This window comes from Amblyomma mixtum, chromosome 3 (genome assembly GCF_055824585.1).
Source record: "Amblyomma mixtum isolate Tamu chromosome 3, ASM5582458v1, whole genome shotgun sequence".
In the NCBI taxonomy this organism is placed as follows: Eukaryota; Metazoa; Arthropoda; class Arachnida; order Ixodida; family Ixodidae; genus Amblyomma; species Amblyomma mixtum.
In genome coordinates, this window is record NC_143014.1 from 88,128,913 (window position 1) to 88,149,838 (window position 20,926).

The 20,926-nt window shown below is 48.1% G+C and overlaps 1 protein-coding gene across 2 annotated transcripts in view; it reads left to right on the plus strand.

The window, feature by feature from the left end:
• The window catches only part of LOC149350854 (cytoplasmic dynein 2 intermediate chain 2-like), a 48,635-nt gene that overhangs the window by 21,421 nt on the left and 6,288 nt on the right, over window positions 1-20,926 (plus strand). The window lies entirely within an intron of this gene.

The following is a 20,926-nucleotide window of genomic DNA, read 5'->3' on the forward strand; positions in this document are numbered from 1 at the left end:
ATATCAAACAATCCAAGTATCAAATTCTAGAGCACATCATTTTTTTTCTTGTGACAGGCTTCTTGTTTAGGTAACAAGATTCTATGCGCGGAGGCTGAATGTGGGCGGAGCTTCACGGCAGACTTTTGTATCCGACTATAGCACGCTTACATGGCAGCAGCAAAAAGAGTCGTCGTTGTGGTTGTTGTTGCCTCAAAAACGATGGCACATACCCACGGTGGGGGATTGACCAGGGTTTGTTGCAGATCCAAAGAGGAAAAAACTCATCCAGGTTTATTTAAAGCGGCTCTTAAATATAAAGAAAAAAATCACAAATTTTGAGAGATCTTGACGAAATCAGAATGAAAATCGAGGAAACAAAGCGGTGCGGGTTGAATAACTAAATTTTAAAGCAATCAGAAATAAAATAATTTTGAGAGAAAAGTAAAGGCGTCGAGAAGGTGACGCAAAAATCTCCCTGTTTCAATAATATACTTCTGAAGAAGTTGACACACCTGCTTAAGGGCATGGCCTTTGACGGTTGCACCGAAGGAGAGGAGGACGGGAAGAGTAAACGGCAGCCCTAATTGAGCGAGAGGATCTTGCAAAAAACTGAATTCTCTGCCGTGCAAACCGCGTTTCAACGTCCCCGCATGACGCACATAGATTCGACGGCGTGAACCCAGAATGGCATAAATATAGATTAAGACGAGGAGTCCTGCAGCGCAACAGCGTTATGGAAACCTCACATTGCCTTGAAGCGCAGGAACGTATGTTCCATGGGAATTTTAACTGTTCGAAATCCGCGATACCAAGGATGGGCTCATGGCTCAGGTACTGGTGTAGTTGGTAACGTTCCTAATGGGTCGTGGTCAGCAGGGTGAGGTTCGGAACGACATGGGCGACAGGCCCATTGATGGCTGATTTCGCTAAGAAATCGGCCATCGAATTTGAAGTGATGCCATAGTGTCCTGGGATCACTGAAAACGCACTTCTTGCACGTGAAGTGGCACAAATTACATTTGGGATCGGAACAAGAGTCTAGTTCCCGAACTTTCAAGCGCTGCCAAGACTGAGAGACAGCCTGATAGAATGATTACTTGATAAATATTGCGGGGAACTTTTTGGAGGGCTAAACCAATAGCGAGAAATTCAGCAGTGAGAATTGGTGTATAATCAGGGACCCGGACAGAATAGCACCAATCTAATGTGTGGGAATAAACACCTACTGCTGCTTTTTCGCCTTGCTGAGAGGCATCTATGGAAATAACAGCATGGCTCTGGTACTGGGACAGCTATTCCTCCAGGAGACCGTTTAGCACATTAGCAGATAAGTGCTTTGCATATAGCGATAGCGTATGGTCGAAGCAAACAGCTACTGCAGCCTGCACATTGATAACGCACTGCACGGACCTAAGCGAGGCTGAAGAGTCCTGATCGATTTCTCCGTCGTCGTCTTCTGCGTTAGCTCTCGCGCGTGCCGCAGGTCAAGTAGCATGTGACACTTTACCTTAAGAAATTAAATGATTACTGCACTTTTTTGAGGACCACGGTATAAAACGTGCTGAAAACGAGAGCCACTAGAAGTCAGTTTTCAAAGGCTTAAGAAATACATGACATTTTCACGTAATTGTCGGGTCCGAACAAGTTCCTAACAATTCTATCGAATGTGACAAGTTTTTTTTTCCTTCACCACTACACTACACTTCACAGAAGAAAAGGAAACGAGAAAATCAATGGTGCCTGCAATAAATGCTGGCCAATCTCTCTTGCTAGCGGAGCCATCGTCACTGACAAAGAAGTTTTTGTGAGCTTTTTTCCCCTCTTTGTGGCGTGTGTTGTAATCTTTATGTAGGCCCGCGTTTTCATTGGTTCTGTCTTCCTAACAGAGAGGAATTACGTAATAGAGAATAATTACTTAATGACAGGGAGCGTAGCTGTAGCAGTGCCCAGTTGCCTACCCTACGCGTGGGGAGTGAGGTCGGAGAGAAGAAAGAGAAAGTTCGGTTCTGTTCTTTGTATGGAGCGTGGCCATGCTGTCCTTTGCTTCATAAAAACAAACGGCTCCGCAGTAACGGCCCTTCGTCGTAACCCTGTACCCCGTGCTAAAGGAAAGAAGAGAAATGAGGGCATAGTTGTCTGGAACGGAATTAGTCGGAAAGACGACAGAATATGTGCGTCGCGTCTACAGAGAGGTTTGTGTTTTTTTTTTGCAGTGTGTACTTTGGTCTCTTGTATGCATGAAAAGTAATTTAAGAGTAATGCATTACTTTTCTGAAGTAATTTTTAATGTAATGTCAGTACTTTTTTGCGACCAGTAATTTAATGACAATTTAATTACATTCATATGATTTTTGGAAAGTAATTGTTAATATTGTTTAATTACTTTCGAAAAGTAATTTTTTCGCACCATTTCTATCTTTACATACCTATGATCGCTATTATTGAAATCTTTAGTACCTTTCTTTATAGATCAATCCACCCTTTTTATCTTACTCTTTTAAATGATAAGTGTGAATTGTTGTTGATTATTGTTATATTATTTTTAATCGTAGGTTATAGTATTTCTTCATCTCTATCGTCTACTTTTTTGAACCCCATACTTTGTTTTTAGCGTTTAAATCTTGTAGGATTAAGATACCCTGTTTTCAAACTACGTTATCTGATCTATTTTTCCAGAGTTGAATTGATGGGGTAGTTGGGTGGCCAGTTATAGTTGATTGTAGTTACTATGATTGTTTTTTTTTATTAACGTGGGGAAGACCTTTACGTTCTGATTATAGATTATTGTTGCTGCCTTGAGGTCATCTCTTGTTGCTATTATTTTGACTACAAAAGGCATAGCTTTATTATTGTTATGGTATGACACTTGAGTTACTGCAATATCGTGTTTGCTCTATGTTTGATAATATTTAAATGCTTCATTGGCCTTAGAGGCTCTTGCTAGGCTAGTTTGTGTGATACGCAAGGTGTCGGCCTGCAAAAGGTTCTATTATGTTTACCGCAGCGGTAGCCTATACAGTAGTTTGAGCGTCAGTCTCGTATGCGGGAGGTGCGGGGTTCGATCCCCAGTGCCGCCGGGTACGCACCGGTGATACAATGGGTGCAAACTTTCCCCTGGCCTGGTTCTCGGCTTCCATTGGGTGAAATGCTTGGAAAATGGGTTTTTGACCTCACCTTGTGAAAAGAAAATTACATCTGCCTTGGCGCTCTTTAGCCAGAACTGCCCCTTGCGCCATTGAAATTCATCATCATCATCTCTTGTGAAACTCTCTAAGGTGAGGGTTTCCAATTTTACAAACTCGGTCGAAAGGACGTCCAGATGTACTCCGATGGCTTCATCAACCCTAGAGTGCGTTGAAATATTTCTCAGTGCTGTGAAAATTGTTCTTTCAATGCTGGTGAATTTGATGAGGATGTCTCCGGGACCCTCGTGCTTCCTCTTCACCCAGTCCTACTCGCTCCGTGTCAGAGCGGCGTGGTGTGGTTCTCACCGAGATCGGGGTTTCTCTTCTCGCGCTTTGTGTTTCAGCGCTTTCGACAGTGAAGCGAGCAGAAAAGCAAGCGAAGCCAGAGTCGCCTCGCACCGATAGCCGCAGGTCTCATGCACGAAGCGCCGTTTCGTACCGCCAGACAAACCGTTATTGCAGTCGAGTGCCAAATTTCGTCTCTATATGCACATCTCTCCAACTTAATTCTTATTCAGACTAACTCGAGGTGACGTCACGTCTGCCAGCTAAGTGATCTGCCAGCCTGTTTTACTGAGAGCGGTTCCCGCCGGTCGTCCTATCATACGAACTTTCAGTGCGTTATACCCACCCCCCTGCTAAATCGTCTTAAAACACGGGTCGTTGCACAAAAGTTGTACCATAGTCCTTCAATGGTGGTACGCATAGACTGGGTTCTACTGTAGTCAAACAAACTGAGTGAGAAAATGCCGCCGTCGTTTAAGGGCCGCACCTCGCCAAAATTTCGAAAAAAAAAAAAGTGCGGCCTGGCCTTCACATGAGTGTATACGGAATTATAGTGCAGGGCATACGAAGGGGAAATATTCCAAGACTAAACGCGCACGCACAGGAATCATACTGTATACTCTGTGAGAAGCGTAGACAGTGGGAAAAGTGGTGCTCAGTGAACTATGTCGATTCAAATAAAAGTGCGTATCTCCCTGACGACGTATACGCACATGTCAACAAGTACACGCGTAATTAAGACGTCTGCGTCGCTGCGCATTCAGCCTTCTGACTGCCTCGAGCACCAGAAGCGCCTGAGAGATGTATTTCGTGCCTCTCCAGAGTAGCGCCCCAGCATCACTTAACCCCTCGTCTCTTCCAACCATTCCTCCCTAATACATGCCAAGCGCGGAATGAGCAATTAATATTGTTAGTACCTCAAACCATTAACTGAGCGAAACGTTTGCTCTACGCTTCAGACGTTGTCCGACTCACTTGACCGTTCTCACCCATCCTGCGGCTTGCTACACTGCAGCTGCGACCCACCAGCAAGTGGGTAGTAGTGCTGCCCACCGCGTTGTTCCGTGTGTCGCCTACAAGCGTGAGTGCTCATCTCATGTAAACACAGCTCGTCAGGTTCTTCTCACTTCTTGAAGACGTCTGAGCTTGAACGTCGGTCGTTGTGTGGTGGCCAAGACGAATACCGAGAGGCATGCCGGCGCCCTGTATCATCGCCTTTCTCGTGTGCGTGGGCAGCTCACCACGCCGCGCTCAACAGACCATCCTCCGAGGTTTTCTTCAGTCCAGCGTCAAAAGGCTGAGCTGAAAAAAAAAAAAAATTAGCAAGACTGTCCGAAACACTGAGAAGTGTGCGCAGCCAGTGCATGAGGAAAGCGTTCGACTCGAATCTTACAGGCAACAAAATAGAGGTGCGACGATTTCTTCCCCTGAAGCGCTCTCGATATATACGTCTATCAGGAATCTTGATACAGGCTGAGGAATGCCATCTGACGTTCGGCACATGCACGTTTATTGCAAAACGGAGATTCAAATTAGCAACAAAAGAAAAAAAAAATCTCTCTGCTCGCGTCAGCTGTGACACGGAAGCATTCTTTTTAGATTTGTAGCTCTGTGGCTTACACTACTGGGCACGCGCAGGGCCTCATAGCGGTCGAAGCGCGAAACATCGAAAGCAGTAGAAGAATAAGTGGCAACCAGAAAGAAAGGAAGAGGCGCCCGAGTGCGCAGCTCCAGGATGGAGCTGCGCTTGCTTGCTATCTGCTTTGTCCGTATCGGGTGCGGCCGCTGATTAATGCCGAAAGAGCGAGAAAGCGCGTGCGTGTGGTCGGGTGGGCACTGCGTGCCTGCTGATTGCACGTCCCTAATAGGCACATTTTTTTTTAAACAATCGGCACTTTGCATTATGGTGTCAGTTGAAAATAGTATTTGGTCGAAGCATGAGGTGTCACAATGCAAGGTGGACACGTCAAAGCTGCGGCCTTCAGTTTTTTAAGTCCTGCTGGTTTATTGGATATTTACTGCAAGCAAACAGCAGTGGCATTTGTGCAATGCATCATGGCTTTCAAGTACTGTCAAAAAGTTATGTTTACAGTGCCGTTGTCGTTAATAATGAGTCACCAGTGTCGGCAGTTATAACAGAAATGTTTCACGTAACCCGCAGCGTTGCGGCATCATTTACCCAAATTATTACTTATGTTTTGATTTTGCAAGGGTCACAGATGACATATATCTTAGCGACACCAGCAGGAGGTGCTCGCGTGTAAGGTATGCGCGGCTGGAGCCCGCAACCGCACTGCCGCCGTGGCTCTCTGCGTTCTTCACTCTGCTCCGCTTCAAGCCGCCTTCGCTTCCTGTAGTTGTTTGAGCAGCAGACGACTGCGCAGTGGTTTCCCGAAGACCTCGTTTCAGCTTTAATCGCACATACACCCAAATCGGGGAACCGCAAACATGGGGAACCGCAGAGAACGCGCGGGACGCACGGACACTGCCTTCCCGAACCAGCCAGAGAGGAGGAAAGCAACATGGCGGTGTTCGGCGCGCTGGCAGCGAGGCTAAAACTGAAAAAACGTCCATAGATACTGTGAGCCTTTACAGGCTCATACAGGAGCGGGTCACAAGGCAAACAGTGCAAGGTAAAACAACAGCATGAAGTATAATGCATGTCAATAATTATTTCTGAGCAAAAAAACAAAAAGCAAGAGCGAGAAAAAGCGCAAAAAGAACAATGCAACGCAGGTAATGCTAGGCAACGGCCAAGAACAAGAAAAAACATCATTCAATTATTTATTAATGCCCAAAAAAGAAAAAAAAGCAAGCAGATAAGAGCGGAAAGAAGACAGTGCAAAGCAGATAATGCTATGTGAAAGAGGCAACAGCGAACAGCGATTCGATGGTGAACAAAAAAAAAAGACAAATGCGCAAAATGCAAGCACAAAATAATCACAGGCAGTGTTACTCAGGATAAAGGGAAGTAATTTTAGTTCAAAAGAAAACCAACTGAGTTAGCATTCACAAATTCTTCTGGCAGACGGTTCCGTGTTTCAATAGGGGAAGGAAAAAATGAATATTTAAATGTGTCACAACGCGAAGAAAAATGTCTGATGCACTTAAGATGATTGGTTCTATTCGAATGTTGGATGCGTGGCCCGATATACTTTGTAATATCCATGTTTTTGTGCCCGTGATAAAGAATAAAAATAAACTTCATGGCAGCGACATGTCGTCTTGATATTAGGGTCGGAATGTTTGCTTGTTTGCGTAGAGCAGTGACACTGTTGTACGGCGAGTATCTGCAATGAATAAAACGGAGTGCCATACACTGTATTCAATCTACTTTGTTGGTTAGATAAGCCTATAGTGCGGAGATCATACGATACTGGCATACTGAAGTATCGCCTGAAAGCGGTTAATTTTACATGAGAGCACTGTAGCCAGTTTCCGGCGCAAGGAATTGAGCTGCCTGAATGCTTGAGGAGGAGGGCACGTTGCTCTGGCCTTGGGGGGGGGGGGGGGGGTCGGTCTCGGCCACAGATCGAAACCGGGACCGGCTTCTCCGGCGCCGTTACTCGTTACCCTCGGAGCTGAACCAGCGCTTGCGGGGTTCTATCCGGCGTCGGGGCGGTCGACTCGGCTGAAGTGTACGGCTGGCTTCTTGAGTAAAAATCCTGCCTTGGTGGTGGTGGTCAGCCGACTGGGTGGCGGTGACCTTGCTGTCTTAAGTTTTCCCCGGCAATCCCGTGCACCGATAGGGTGGACTTTTTCACACAGCGCGCACTTCAGGGCGCAGGTGTGAGATTCATAGGGGTAGTGAATACCATAGGTATGACAGACTTGAATGTTGGGTGTGGGGCACACGTCCGAGCGGTGGCCTTGTTCCTCGGCCCCGTATTAGGTGACGAAATGAGGGACCACGTGACCGTCAAAAGTGATGACCGCCATTTTGTTTTTCCGAGCGTCCGCGTTAGGAGGATCCTGGCCCCTTGCGTACGTGCTCGGAGGTGGTGCGGGGTTCAGGCCGTGGATGATGCCAAGGTGACTCCATCCGGGGCTTCCACCGGGGATTCCGGGGCTTCGTATGCTTGACTGTCGAGGGTGCGCTGGCTGATGCGGCGCACTGAATCGCGGTCTCATCGCTTGGTGGGCTTATGATGACAGTGTTGAAGCTCAGTAATAGTCGGATCAAGAGAGCGGTATCTTCAAACCTTCTGGACACTGCGCATTCGGCGGTGATGGCTCGGGGGACTTGAAAGTTCGTTAAGTTTTTCACCATCAGGCCATTTTTGGGGCGTATATGATGACCTTCAGGTCGTTATTGGGGAGTGGCAGCAGGCGGCGCCGACGTGGCGGCTGTTTCATCAGCTGCTCTGAATTGGGGGTGGCCTCTTGCCGGACTAGGGAAGATGAGGCGGCGGGGTAGTGGTGGCGGAGGCAGGCGGGCTTTTCGTGATTCCCGCGACCACGATCGGTTCCCCTCTCGTCAGCTTCCGTTCATTTCTTCTGTTCAGGTTGAGAGTCCCGTTCGAGCACAGGCCGTCCTGCGTCCATGAGCGGTCACTACTATTCAGCGGTGTCGCGTCCTTGGGTCGAGAGTCTTGAAAATCTATTGGGAGGCTGTCGGGCGCAGCATAGGAGTTAGGGGGTGCGAGTTTCAATCCGCCAGGATTGGCCGCGGCGCTTGAGACGGGCGCTCCATGTGGTTGGTCGGTGGTGTGGCTAAGCATAACCTCGCTTAGGCTTAGCGCAGCCTCTGCGCTTCCACAGCTGTCGGGACCCATAAATGCGGACAATGAACATTCACAGCCCCAAGGATGTCCACGGGAGCCTCTCGTTATCTCTTTCCTCGCATCGTTGATACGGACGAAGGGTGCTACAGAAAGAGGTGGCTTGCAGTTTTGAAAAAGAAAAAAAAAACGTGAAACAAGCCGGTGAATAAACAAGTGAACAAGTTCAGCTCCTCCAGACTCCAAGGGAAGGAACAAATTGTCTCGACGCATAGGCTTCCATTGACAGCGCCACACAAAGGTCGGGAAAAGTCTGTGCAGCGCTTGTACCTTCTATCTTGCACAATGCATCACTTGCAACTCGTAGACGAGCTCTGAAATCAAACAGATGTTGCAAACTTGAGCCCGAGCAAAAATCGAGAGCCCCCGACCCTTCCAAGTCTCCGTTCGGCGCCTCAGAGTTAGGATTTGTGACTCCAAATAAAACTCACTTTTCCGGATCTGTTGAAGGGGTACCCCAAGATGCTGCAGGGAAGTTTTATGCCAGAAAAAAGATTGTTTTGTACCCCAGTAACCCAAAAGAACCCTTTAGACTTATAGAAATTTAGAGCCGTGCCGCCAGAGTGTTCACAGAACTGCGCAGTTGGTTTGGTTTATTGGGACTTAACACCCAGAAACGACTCAGGCTATGAGGGATGCCGTAGTGAAGGGCTTCGGAAATTTCGACCACCTGGGGTTCTTTAACGTGCAATGACATTGCACAGTACACGGGCCTCTAGAATTTCGCCTCCATCGAAATTCGGCCGCCGCGGCTGGGATCGGACCCACGTCTTTCGGGCCAGCAGCCGAGCGCCGTAACCACTGAGCCACCGCGGCGGGGCAGAACTGCGCAGTTAAATTCAAAACTTCCAGCACAATCTTTTTATGTTAACAAAAGAGGGCGACGTCATTAGCATAGGCTAAAATCTCAATTTCAGACTGATAACGTGGGAATTCTCGAATAGCCGTGGATCTGATTATACTAATTTAAGCATAAGGGTTCGAGATATAATGAATAACAGAGACGATAATTGGTAGACGACTTTAAACGTAGCTGCAATGAACTTATAATCGTTCTAGTTTTTGGGGCACTGATTGTGGAGAAGTTTCTTCCAAGCAGCCTTTCGGCGCCTATAATCTCGAGTGCACTCTGCGTTCCACCAAAGGCACGGCGATGTTCCCTTATTTGCCTGGACCAAGAACTCCGATTTTTTACGAGCTCCATCCAAAATTGAACAAATGCGGGTGGCATTATCTCCACTGGTGGAATGAGACAATTCTTCAAGGTCTGCTTTGAGGACATTTTTAAAACTGTCGTAATTTATGAATGTGCGCCGTGGAAACTGATCGGAAGGTGATCACTATTGGAGGCACAGTCAACTGGCGCCCAAGAGGAAACAGTTCCTCCAGGGGAGGAAAATGACAGGTCTAACACTGAGCGAGACTGACCACGGACAAATGTGGGGAGACCCGTATTTAAACAGATGAGGTTATTTTCACAAGCCCAGTCCCATAAGACTGTACCGCAGCGATCTGTTCGAAACCCCCACGAAACATGATGCGAGTTGAAGTCTCCAAAAATTAAAACATGTTTCCTGCAACCAGATAAAAACGAGTCAAGAGGCCGAATGTCATGCACACCTGTGGGCAAATATACATTAGCAAGAGTGAGTGGCTGAGATCCAGGAATATTCAGATCAACAACATGAATTTCGCACTGCCTGTCCATATACAGTTGAGCCCACTTATAACAAACTTGATCGTCACGCGGCATTTGTTCGTTGTATCCAAAGTTCGTAGTAAGTGGACCACCTATAATACGGGCAAAAAGAGCAAGCGAGACGAAAGTTTACTTTATTTTTGAAAAACGTCAGTGATGCATGTATGCTTCTTCAGAGCTGATCGCATCAGTGCAGTTTCTAATTTTTCCAGCGCCGTAAAGGTTCATCGCCAAGGCCTCTGCTGCACACCAGTTCCTTAAGCGACGCGATGTAACCGATCGCGGTTGAAGGGTTCACAGCAACCGGCGATAGAGCAGCATCCTCGTCATCGCCCTCGTCGGTCTCTGGGCAGTCAGGAAGGGCTCGCACTTCACGCACAATAGCTTCGTCAGTGCATGGCTCCGCAATGTCGGCGTCGTCATCAGCAGAAACGAAATCGTTCCAGGCAACGTCAGGTCCGGCCAGCTGCGTGTCAACGACGCGTTGCCAGAAGTCCTCGTGTGACCGGCCTTCCGGTGGGTCATCTATGGCGTCCTCAGTGCCTGGGCCCATAAAACCTGCCTTGCGGAAGCAATTTGCTCTGCACTCCGCGGTGAGTTCCATCCACGCCGCTTTGAACATCTCCACGGCTTCAAGCAAGCTGATGCGAACTGGCATGGCAGCATCAATCGCGATCAACAAGCGTTGGATGACGCGCCGCCGGTAGCACACCTTGAACGCATGAATGATGCCCATATCCAGCGGCTGAATTTTGCAGGCTGCATTGGGAAGCAAGAAGAGCACTGTCACCGCACTCAAGGAAGGCTGCACATGGTGCGCTGCACAGTTATCCAACACGAGCAGGAGCTTCCTGTTTTTTTCGTGCCATGTCGCGGTCGAACTCGACAAGCCACTCGGCAAATAAGTCACGACTCATCCAGGCTTTTGTATTGTTCCTGTAGTGTACGGGCACGTAGCTTCCAAAGCATCGCGGCTTACGTGACTTGCCGATGACAAAAGGGAGCCGCCGGTCACTGCCGTCCATGCCACTGCCGCGTCGTGTCAGGGGAACACGAAGTGCGCGAAATTCGCATGCCGCGGGTTCGAAGTCAAGCGAAACCGCCCCAAACACCGCCGGCTCGGTCAACTACGGGGGCCCGACAGCTTCGCGTTCGCTCTAACCGAGTGTTGAGGCCACAACAGTTCGTTCTATGTGAGACACTGTGCCATTGCCCCAATATATATTTTGACGGTAGCACCGCCCTCGTTCGTACTAAGCGAGCGTTCGTTATATCTGCGGCTGTTATAAGTGGGCTCGACTGTATTGAAATGGCACAGTTGCCTTGTGGCAAAATTTTGTGGATACGAACAAAAGCAAGCCACCACCTCTTGAGGGACGGTCTAGCCTGAAAGAGCGATAATTTTGGAAATTATACCTAGAATCTTTAGCGAGCCACGTTTTCTGAAGAGCAATTAAGTGTGGACTTAATTTATTAATTAAACAAACTAAATCTGTTGAAGCGGAAAGAATTGACCGGCAGTTCCACTGCAAACTTTCAACGACCCTATTTTTCCGAAAGTGCCGCAGCGGTGACCGCCCGATCCAAAATACGAGGTCTGTTAGAAAAGTATCCGACTTTATTTTTTTTTTGCGAACACCTGATGGATATGAAACAAACGCGCTTGCATCAGCCGACCTTGAACCTTCGTGCGCATGCACGAATTTTTTCCCGCCTGCCGATAGCGTCAGTCGCTGGGACGCAGCATTTGAGTGAGGCAGTGCGCAGTGCTCTCGTCGGTTTTTTATTGCAAGGAAAATGGCGGAGTGACAGGAGCAGCGCTACTGCATCAAATTTTGCCATAAACTGGGCGACAGCCTAGTGGAAACCATTCGAATATTCAGACGGCTTTCGGTGACGATGCTATGAGCAGCACACAGATTAAGCAGTGGTACAATTGATTTAAAGATGGCCGCACATCGGTGGAGAGTGAGCCACGATCCAATTGGCCATCAACATGCCGAAATGACCAGGTCATTGCCGAGCTGAACGCTGTGATGATGCGGGACCGTCGCGTTACTATCCGAGAAATTGAGGAAGAGGTGGACATGAGCAATTTTTCCGCACATTCCATTATCACCGAAGATTTGGCCATGGAGAGAGCTGCGGCGAAATTCGTGCCGAAGCTGCTAACGGTGGAGCAAAAGCAGCCTCGTGTGGAAGTCTCACAGGGCATGCTGGATTCCAAAAACAGTGACCCCGACTTCATCAACATCATAATCACTGGCGACGAGTCTTGGGTGTACGGGTACGACCCGGAAACCAGATCCCAGTCGTCACAGTAGAAGCATATCCACGTCACCAAGACCAAAGAAGGCCCGCCAAGTGCGCAGCAATGTGAAAGTGATGCTGACTGCTTTCTTTGACTCCCTCTGTGTGGCAGACTACGAGTACGCACTCCATAGGGTCAAACAATGACCAAAGAGTACTACAGGGATGGCCTCCGTTGCCTACGTGATGCTGTGCGGCGCAAGAAACCGGAGTTGAGGTCAACAGGAAAGTGGCGCATCCATCACGACAATGCTCCTGCACATTCCTCGCACTTGATTCAGACTTTTTTGGCGAAAAACCAGATTCCTGTAGTTCAACAGACTCCTTACTCTCCTGATATGGCCCCTGCGATTTCTGGCTGTTTCCCAAAATCAAGAGGCCATTGAAAGGAGCGCGATTTCAGAGAAGGAAGAACATTATGGCTGCAACGACAGCTGAGCTAAACTCCATTCCGAAAGGGGCCTTTTCGGAATACTTCCCACAATGGCATCACCGCTGGGAGAAGTGTGTGGAGTCCCAAGTAGACTACTTTGAAGGTGACTAGGTTTGCAACGCTCCAGTTTTGCAAGTTTTTTTTTTTTTCTACGGCCAAAGGTCGGATACTTTTCTAACAGACCTCGTATTGCCTTTGGGTGTAGATTTAGGGTCAGTCTTTTTTGTCTTCGTCAGAGAGCAAGACGGACCAGCAACACCTAACGGAGACGCACTGCGCTTTTGAGCACGCATCTCAGCCTCCATGTCAACGCACTCTACAGATGAGATTTCTGTCGCACTGTGATGTGGATAACCGGTTGGAGGAATAGACAAAGGCTGTGATTGAGTCTGACACAGTGGATTGGAAGCCACTGGAACGGAAGGTTGGGGAGGGGCAACCAACGGTGAAGAGATTGTGCCACAAAAAGGAGCAGTAGAGGCTTGCAACAAAGCGGACATCTGGGATGCCATGACCTGCGAAATACATGTACACGCCGAGAGATTTCTGACTATACGATCCATGGCACTCGCCATTGCTTTCTCGATCGCCGCAGCAATCGCTTGCGACAAGGAGGAATCCACAACGGTTGCATGCCGCGCTGCCACACTTGCATAGCCAGATTCCCTATCTGCGATGACTGCAAAAGCCTCGCGTCTTGAGCACCTGCGCTTGTCAATCAACTCCAGCACTTGAACTTCTTCGTCCCGCGCTGGGCAGTGGAATGGCTTGCTGAGTTGCTACCACCACACAGACAGCACTTCACATGTTCAGAAGAACACCCAGCGGGGTCGTGGCTCTCTCCACACGCACAGCTACGGAAACTCGATTTATAGGCCTTGGAACTATGGCCAAACCTATAGTAATTGCGGAATTTAAGGGGCCTAGATTACAACTGCTTCTTTCCCCCGATCAGCATGGTTTCAGATCCGGTTATTCCTGCGAAACCCAACTTTTTCATTTCACTACCGATCTCAGCCTAAACTTAGATTCGTCATTTCAGACTGATGTCATATACCTGGACTTCTCGAACGCTTTTGATCGTGTACCCCATCAGCGCCTTCTAACCAAACTTTCATGCTTATGCCTCGATCCTCTGGCTTTAACATGGCTGCGTTTTCTAACTGCTCGTAGTAAATACACTATTATCGATAATGATCAATCGCCTGCAACTGTGATTTTGTATGGCGTCCCACAGGCTCGGCGGTGCTCGGTCCACTTCTATTTTTAATTTTCATAAATGATCTTCCTGAAGGCATTTCATCGACCATTAGTCTTTTCGCAGACGACTGCGTCTTGTACCGTCGCATAACCACCAACAAGGACCAGATAATCTTTCAAAACGACTTAAGCAGAATTGAAGACTGATGTTTCACATGGCTAATACAGCTCAACGTATCCAAGTGCAAACACATACAGGTAACACGCAAGCGCACCGACGTCAACTACGCGTATACATTAAACTCAACCACTATTTCCAAAGTCATTTCATACCGGTATCTCCGAATTCATATCACCAACAACCTCACGAGGTCCGAGCACATTATGAAGCTGGCAGCTGATGCTTCGAAATCACTCGGGTTTATCAGACGGCACCTTGGTTCTTCCCCGCCTTCTATCCAAAAACTAGCCTACAATACTTTCGTCCGCACTAAACTAGAATATTGCTCCCCTATTTGGAACCCACGCCAAGCTTACTTAACTGACACCCTAGAAGCTATTCAAAACCGTGCAGCCCGCTTTATTTCTTCCGACTATCACCCCCACTCTAGCGTTACAAATATAAAATTGTCTCTCGACATAGAGCCTCTGGTGCACAGGCGGAAAATCCCCCGTTTGTCTTTGTTCCAACAAACTATACCATTGTTTTCCTTCAATCCGGGACTCCATTCTGCTTCCGCCCCTCAGAACTTTGCGCCATCTCTTCAACTCTATGAGCATTCTACGCGTGCGCGGCTCCACTAACGCAGTTAACCAGTCATTTCTGCCTGTTGCCACCGAAGAATGGAATTCATTACCCGAGTGCATTGTCATCGAACGCGATCCATGTATGTTGCGCCAATTGTTGCTGTCACTCTTAAAAACCTGATGATTATTATTCCCTTTATTATTATTATTATTCGTTTTACTACCGTTTTATATATGTTTGGCCGATCTCTGTGATGGGTTTATGCATATTTTCTCTTTATATCCTGCCAGTCTATGTATATGGCACTGATTGTGACCTTTTGTATTCTTGTGATGTAACCCCCCCCCCCCCCCCCATGTAACGCCCCACCACCCAGGGGTCTTTAAGGGTCAATAAATGATGATGATGATACCTGATCAACACGAAAAACCAAAGGCCACACCTTAACTTCCGATGGACAAGTCAGCCCCGCAAATGTAGCTATAACTGTCTCCGCCGGTATCTTTGTTCTGTCCACCATACGACTGCATCGGTGAATTACGATCACGCCAGCCGAAGTTAGTTTGTATAGGGTCTCAGACACGCTTAGCTGTGGGACTACGCCACGGACTAACTCTTTGGAACACGCCAGATGAGGAGGCATGAACGCGCTCACCGGGGGCAAAGGAAGAACACTTGAGTAGGTCAGCCACGCATGCCTGGTCTGGCGATCTGCAAATTATCCCGCCACGGCCGAACTGCCGGACATCAGTGATCCTCATGTAATAGGGGTCGTCGATTTAAGAGCTGCCTGTACAGCCTCGAGGTTATTAAGCTTGATGGAGCCCTCATCCGCGGGGACGAAAGCAACCGGAATGCTGCTTACTCCGCCACGGAAGAAAGTCAAGGGACAACTCATCTGGGGAGAGACAAGCCGACCGGGGGGGAATTCCCCTGGCCCGGAGAGCCTGCGGACATAAGACCACATTCCCGCGTTCAGTCACCATGGAAAAGAGGAAGAGAACACAGGAAACCAAGCAGAAATTCGAGAAATAACGCAGCACCGCCTGGCACTTAGCCTCAACCCAACAGAGAGCAGAGAGCAGCAGCTGCTTCAAGTTCTTCGCACGAGGTCTTCACGCTTCACGCTTTGTCTTTTTGTCGGATAAGGAGCAGAGTATTTTTGTCGCCCTCGTTCTTTCAAAAGCATAGCGAGAAACAGGCGATTGCTTTGGTGAAGGCATGGGCCTTTTCGTCTTTCGTCCCATTTCTTGTTAGAATTCTTACGACAGAAGGCAGTGAGCGGCGCTTTGTCTCGTCCTCATAGTTCCGAGACGTGTTGAAAGAGGTCTGCGCAGCCACACTTTGGGCTCTTCTCTTGCGTATACGCACTAACGCGCTGTGCCTGAAAACCCGACGGTACGAAGGCTCTTTTTTTTTTTTTTTTCACCTGAGGCGGTGGTCCCTTTAATACAACAGAAATCTGAAACAAAAGAACATGTTTCGTTGACGTCCTTCGAAGCTCTTTAGAAATTGGTTTTATTTGAAACTGTAGCCACGCATTAAACAAAAATTCGAATACTCAGCTATCCCCGGCTCCTGTACGAGGTTCTTTATCGTCTGAAGCCATTATAGTTCGTCCCAAGCGCATGGTGTCAAGTGAAGCTGGTAGCATCGTGTTCACTGCACTCTTTTTTCCTCGCTTCGTTGTCGGCGCAAGAAAAAAATGTGCTCGGGACCCATTTATAACTGGGAGAGTTCGTGTCTGTGCGTCTGCACGTAAAGTATATATCGCAGCGTTATTTCGGCGAGATTGTAATTTCGTATTTTTAAAAGCTCCGAAGCTTTGTGAGGTGCCCGAGAGTGCAAGAGTGCGCACATTCATCAGGCCTGGTAGGGTGTGTGTAATTGACCATCGCAGCGATTTTTTGAATTTAATACGGGGAGAAATCAACCGGCGCAGCTACGGGGACACGAGTTTAAAAAGTACGCAATTCCTGCACGCAAGTCCTCGAGCTGAAATTCTCAAGGAGAGAAATGCTCCGCTGGACACTGCAAAGAAATGCACTTCAGGCAGGTCCAATTGCGTCGAGATTTTCACGAAGTGAAATTGTTGGCCAAGCAAAAGATAGGGTCCAAGTGGTGGGTGAGGAGACAGTGTTGCAAGACAGTGTCGGTATTCAAAAGGCCGATACTTTCAATTTTGCTTTTAATATCTGATGATTTCGTTTGTGCATTATTCGGTCATTGCCCAACTTTTCACCATTCTTCTGTAATATGGACGAGTCCTTATACTTCGGAGGGCTACAAACAACGATGTATATCGCTTGCAACATTGCCTTTGGAGCGGATGGAATTTACGTGGCCGAAATATATTCACCGGCCGTATTTTTTAACTCCGTTTTTCCCGATTCATTCGTTTTCTGTTTTGCCGTAGATCAACCTCGCCTTCGACACCGCAGTCGGCAAATGAAAATGATCGCTAACTATTAGCTCTGACGTCACGAGCGGTAGCTACCATTGGTAAGGAGAGTGAAAGGATGAGTCAAAAAAAGAACCGCCACCAGCTTGGACCACCGATGAGGAAGATCACAGGTAGTGGCGGTCCCAGAGAGTAGTTTATTTTTTTTTTTTTTTGGGGGGGGGGGCGGACAAACTTCTCTGTACCAAAAAAAAATAAATAGAAACAACGATTTTTTATTTATTTTATTTACACGAAAATTTTGTGCGCTTTGTTGTTGAACAATAAATGGCGAACGATATATATGTTATACCATTACTCATTTTTTGAATGTTAACGTTTACGCGAGCAATATTCATTTCGATACCAGGGGAAACAAGTCGACGGCTGAGATATCCCGCCACGGCATGTCCGCGAAGGTCAAAGCACCTGCCCCGACATTTCACCAGTGGTATTAGCGGCCGTCATTACTCGGTTCTGGGAAGTGGCTTTGTTCCGCCCTCAGTCCCCTCCTTCAATGCGGCTGGTCGGCGCTCCTTGTGAAGCCAAAAAGGGATGATCCCCTCGCTGGCGTCGGTGTGTTCCATGGGGGGGGGATAATGACATGAATGGGTGGCTCCTTTCCCCCTCGACGAGGTTGCCGGCCACCGCAACCGCACGTGAATGGCACCGCTGTCGCCGTGGTCGCCGCGCCGGAGGCATGGCAAGACAAAAAAAAGGGGGGGGGGGGGGGAGGCACGGAAGGAACACGATAGCTCGACAATCACTACAAATTGTGCTTGGTATAACTACCAACGTGTAGAACATTGCTTAAGAACACTGAGATTAGTTTAGTTCAGTTTAATGGGGTTCAACATCCCAAAGCGCCTCAGCCTATGAGGGTTGCCGTAGTGGAGGTCTCCGTATAATTTCGACCACCTGGGGTTCTTTAACGTGCACTGACATCGCACAGTACACGGGCCTCTTGAATTTCGCCTCCATCGAAATGCGACCTCCGGCAACGGTATCGAAACCGCGTCTTTCGGAAGGAACACGGAAGGAACACGATAGCTCGACAATCACTACAAATTGTGCTTGGTATAACTACCAACGTGTAGAACATTGCTTAAGAACACTGAGATTAGTTTAGTTCAGTTTAATGGGGTTCAACATCCCAAAGCGCCTCAGCCTATGAGGGTTGCCGTAGTGGAGGTCTCCGTATAATTTCGACCACCTGGGGTTCTTTAACGTGCACTGGCATCGCACAGTACACGGGCCTCTTGAATTTCGCCTCCATCGAAATGCGACCTCCGGCAACGGTATCGAAACCGCGTCTTTCGGAAGGAACACGGAAGGAACACGATAGCTCGACAATCACTACAAATTGTGCTTGGTATAACTACCAACGTGTAGAACATTGCTTAAGAACACTGAGATTAGTTTAGTTCAGTTTAATGGGGTTCAACATCCCAAAGCGCCTCAGCCTATGAGGGTTGCCGTAGTGGAGGTCTCCGTATAATTTCGACCACCTGGGGTTCTTTAACGTGCACTGACATCGCACAGTACACGGGCCTCTTGAATTTCGCCTCCATCGAAATGCGACCTCCGGCAACGGTATCGAAACCGCGTCTTTCGGAAGGAACACGGAAGGAACACGATAGCTCGACAATCACTACAAATTGTGCTTGGTATAACTACCAACGTGTAGAACATTGCTTAAGAACACTGAGATTAGTTTAGTTCAGTTTAATGGGGTTCAACATCCCAAAGCGCCTCAGCCTATGAGGGTTGCCGTAGTGGAGGTCTCCGTATAATTTCGACCACCTGGGGTTCTTTAACGTGCACTGACATCGCACAGTACACGGGCCTCTTGAATTTCGCCTCCATCGAAATGCGACCTCCGGCAACGGTATCGAAACCGCGTCTTTCGGAAGGAACACGGAAGGAACACGATAGCTCGACAATCACTACAAATTGTGCTTGGTATAACTACCAACGTGTAGAACATTGCTTAAGAACACTGAGATTAGTTTAGTTCAGTTTAATGGGGTTCAACATCCCAAAGCGCCTCAGCCTATGAGGGTTGCCGTAGTGGAGGTCTCCGTATAATTTCGACCACCTGGGGTTCTTTAACGTGCACTGACATCGCACAGTACACGGGCCTCTTGAATTTCGCCTCCATCGAAATGCGACCTCCGGCAACGGTATCGAAACCGCGTCTTTCGGAAGGAACACGGAAGGAACACGATAGCTCGACAATCACTACAAATTGTGCTTGGTATAACTACCAACGTGTAGAACATTGCTTAAGAACACTGAGATTAGTTTAGTTCAGTTTAATGGGGTTCAACATCCCAAAGCGCCTCAGCCTATGAGGGTTGCCGTAGTGGAGGTCTCCGTATAATTTCGACCACCTGGGGTTCTTTAACGTGCACTGACATCGCACAGTACACGGGCCTCTTGAATTTCGCCTCCATCGAAATGCGACCTCCGGCAACGGTATCGAAACCGCGTCTTTCGGAAGGAACACGGAAGGAACACGATAGCTCGACAATCACTACAAATTGTGCTTGGTATAACTACCAACGTGTAGAACATTGCTTAAGAACACTGAGATTAGTTTAGTTCAGTTTAATGGGGTTCAACATCCCAAAGCGACTCAGCCTATGAGGGTTGCCGTAGTGGAGGTCTCCGTATAATTTCGACCACCTGGGGTTCTTTAACGTGCACTGACATCGCACAGTACACGGGCCTCTTGAATTTCGCCTCCATCGAAATGCGACCTCCGGCAACGGTATCGAAACCGCGTCTTTCGGAAGGAACACGGAAGGAACACGATAGCTCGACAATCACTACAAATTGTGCTTGGTATAACTACCAACGTGTAGAACATTGCTTAAGAACACTGAGATTAGTTTAGTTCAGTTTAATGGGGTTCAACATCCCAAAGCGCCTCAGCCTATGAGGGTTGCCGTAGTGGAGGTCTCCGTATAATTTCGACCACCTGGGGTTCTTTAACGTGCACTGACATCGCACAGTACACGGGCCTCTTGAATTTCGCCTCCATCGAAATGCGACCTCCGGCAACGGTATCGAAACCGCGTCTTTCGGAAGGAACACGGAAGGAACACGATAGCTCGACAATCACTACAAATTGTGCTTGGTATAACTACCAACGTGTAGAACATTGCTTAAGAACACTGAGATTAGTTTAGTTCAGTTTAATGGGGTTCAACATCCCAAAGCGCCTCAGCCTATGAGGGTTGCCGTAGTGGAGGTCTCCGTATAATTTCGACCACCTGGGGTTCTTTAACGTGCACTGACATCGCACAGTACACGGGCCTCTTGAATTTCGCCTCCATCGAAATGCGACCTCCGGCAACGGTATCGAAACCGCGTCTTTCGGAAGGAACACGGAAGGAACACGATAGCTCGACAATCACTACAAATTGTGCTTGGTATAACTACCAACGTGTAGAACATTGCTTAAGAACACTGAGATTAGTTTAGTTCAGTTTAATGGGGTTCAACATCCCAAAGCGACTCAGCCTATGAGGGTTGCCGTAGTGGAGGTCTCCGTATAATTTCGACCACCTGGGGTTCTTTAACGTGCAATGACATCGCACAGTACACGGGCCTCTTGAATTTCGCCTCCATCGAAATGCGACCTCCGGCAACGGTATCGAAACCGCGTCTTTCGGCTCGGCAGCCGAGCACAATAAGCACTGAGCCACCGCGGCGGCTCTTAAAACACCGGGAACTGGGCAAGTTGAAGTTCTGTAGAACGAAGCGTACCGCGGCAGCGACGCAGGATGGAGGTTCAATACAACCGAGCACGCGCTTCGCCCGTTCTCTTGCGTCTCTGTCCTTAGTTGCATAATACT